The sequence below is a fragment of the Cyanistes caeruleus genome, unplaced genomic scaffold, assembly GCF_971803275.1.
Source record: "Cyanistes caeruleus unplaced genomic scaffold, bCyaCae1.hap1.1 HAP1_SCAFFOLD_166, whole genome shotgun sequence".
NCBI lineage: Eukaryota > Metazoa > Chordata > Aves > Passeriformes > Paridae > Cyanistes > Cyanistes caeruleus.
Genome location: NW_028255955.1, coordinates 222,501 through 225,000, shown reverse-complemented (window position 1 = coordinate 225,000; position 2,500 = coordinate 222,501). Strand labels below are relative to the sequence as shown.

Genomic DNA, 2,500 nt, shown 5'->3' with positions numbered 1-2,500 from the left:
CGGTGCGGTCGCCGCGGCGAGGTCTCACTCGGTCGGCCGGTCCGCCCCTCGCCCTCCCGCACCGGCGGGGCCACGGGCCGAGCCGCGGCGGTCCTCTCGGGCGCAGCGCCGGGCTGCTGAGGGAAACCCCGGGCCCCGAGTCAGGACGGCCGCGGTGGCGGCGGCGGATGTGTCAGGCGCGCCCCCGCCGGCGGACGCTCCCCCGAGGGTGGCAGCAACTGGGGGGGAGGCACCCCGGCGGGGCCATCCCAGGTCGTTTCCCTCGCCCCAGGGCCAGGTACCTAGCGCTCCGCGCCTGGGCGGTTCCCCGAGTCCTTTCCCCTTTCCCCCGCTCCCGCCTCGGCGTCGTCAAACGCCGGCCGGGGGCGCGGGGTTTGGGCTGGGACCCGAAAGGGCCGCCGAGGCCGGGCGGAGGTTTAAAGACTCGGGCGGCACGGCGCGCCCCGGCGGCGGCGGCGATGCCGGCGGCGGCGGCGGCGGCGGCGGCGACGGGTACCCGGCCGGTGGCGGCGCGGCGTTCACTGAGGGGTGGGGAGCTACTCCCGCCGATCCCCTGCGGTGGCGTCCGTCGCGACCGGTCCCCCCCCGCTCGTCGTCGTCGTCGTCGTCGTCGTCGACTTCGTCGCGGCCGTCGTCGGCCGCGCCGTGCCGGGGAGGGGGCACCCAGCCCCCCTCCCCCCCCTCTCCGCGGCCCGGTCTCGGCGGCGAGGCCGTGGCGCGCTGTCGGCCGCGGGGCCGATCCGGTCTCTTCGGAACGGGGCGGCGCCGGCGGAGAAGCGCCCCCGCGCGCTTCTCCGCCTTCTCTGCGCGACCTCGGGGTGGCGGCCCTCGGGCGCCCCCCGCGCTCCCTCGCCTCGGCCGCGCCGGCCGCGTCGGCGCGCATCTCCTCCTCCTCCTCGGGGCGTTCCTCGCCTTCCCCGGACGCGCGCGGCGGCGCCGTCCGCCGGCTCGTCCCCGGCCGGGACCGCGCGCCCCCCGCCCGGGCGAGCGCTCGTCGGTCGCCTCCGGCGGCCGGAGGTCCGGCGAGCGCGGGCGACCCCGTGCCGAGCGGCGGCGGCGCCGCTCGACGGGTGTCCCCCTGGTGGGACGGTCGGCCGGGAGGCCCCCGTCGTCGCCGGCGGCGGTCCCGGCCCGGGCCCCGCCCGTCGCTTCCCCGTCTCCCTTCCCGAAGGCCGCGTGTGGGCCGCAGGGAGAACCGCTCGAGGCCGTGCGGCGGGCGTCCGCCGCACGGCCCCCTCCCGCAGGGCGCGTGCCCGCGGAAGGGGCCCCGACGGTGCGAAGCGGCGGCGGCGGTCCCGGGAGTGCGGCCCCGGTGGCGGCGGGGCCTTTGCCTTCCGGCAGGCCTCGGGCGCTCGCGACGCCGGCTCGCGCCTCGGCGGCGCCCGCCTCCCGGCGCCGGCCGTCGGAGCGCGGCGGCGAGGCGCTCGCCTTCCGGCGGGGAGCGGTCCCCGGCCGGGGGCGGCGCCGGCGGTGCCGGCGGTCGTCGCGCTGCCGTCTCGGGCGCTGGCAAGGGGGCGGCCCGTCAGCGGGGAGGAGAAAGGCCGCGCCGCGCGCGGCGGGCGCGGTGGCGCTGCGCGGGGGGCCGATCCCCGCGCAGCGGTCGAGGTGGAGCCGAGCGCGCGGCGGGCGGCGGGCGGCCGCGGCCCCCCGGCCTCGTGCCCGCGTCGTCCCGTTCAGAGAGAAGAGGCCGGGCGCGGGCTACGGAGCCCCCCCGCGGTCCGGCGCGCGCCGCGCGGCTCTCCGCGCGGAGGCCGGGCCGAGCCCGGGCGCCTGGGCCGCCTCCGAAAGACGGCACGCGGGGCGGCGTCTCTCTTTTCCCCTCCCCTCGCCCGGGGGGAGGGGGGTGGTGGGGGAGAGGCGGTCGGGGGCGCGGGCCCCCCCGCCCTTTCTGGCCGGCCTTTTCGGAGCGTTCCGTGGGCGGCCTCGTGCCTTCCTTTTCTTTTTCCCCTCCGTTGGTCGTCTCGTTTGTGCTCGTACGGTCGGTCGCGAGGTCGCGCGCCCGCGCGTCCTCGCCGCAAAACCGAGGGGGGCCGCTTCACGCGAGCGGTCCCGGCCCCTCCGCGCGTGCGGGGTCGGTGCCGAAAGCCAGACAACTCTTAGCGGTGGATCACTCGGCTCGTGCGTCGATGAAGAACGCAGCTAGCTGCGAGAATTAATGTGAATTGCAGGACACATTGATCATCGACACTTCGAACGCACTTGCGGCCCCGGGTTCCTCCCGGGGCTACGCCTGTCTGAGCGTCGCTTGACGATCAATCGCCGTCCCGGCGGGTGGGCCACCCGAGCCCTCCCCGGGCGGCGCGGCTGGGGTCGCCTCGCAGGCCCGTTCCCCTCCCCCGCGGTCCGCCGGCGGCGGCGGCCGCGGGAGGAGAAAAAGGGCCTTCGTCCCCCTAAATGCAGACTCGGGGAGCCGCTCCCGTAGCTCCCCGCTTCCCGGAGCGAGCCGCTGGGCCGGAGCTCGTCCTCGCGGGGGGGAAAAACCGGAAAGAAGGGCCGAGAG

At 78.8% G+C, this 2,500-nt stretch overlaps 1 non-coding gene across 1 annotated transcript; it reads left to right on the top strand.

Moving 5' to 3' along the window:
* The first annotated feature begins 2,091 nt into the window (after positions 1–2,091).
* LOC147645839 (5.8S ribosomal RNA) lies at positions 2,092–2,244 on the top strand. The gene has a single exon (XR_015282122.1). It is a non-coding gene; the product is annotated as a 5.8S ribosomal RNA (ribosomal RNA).
* Positions 2,245–2,500: the final 256 nt, after the last annotated feature.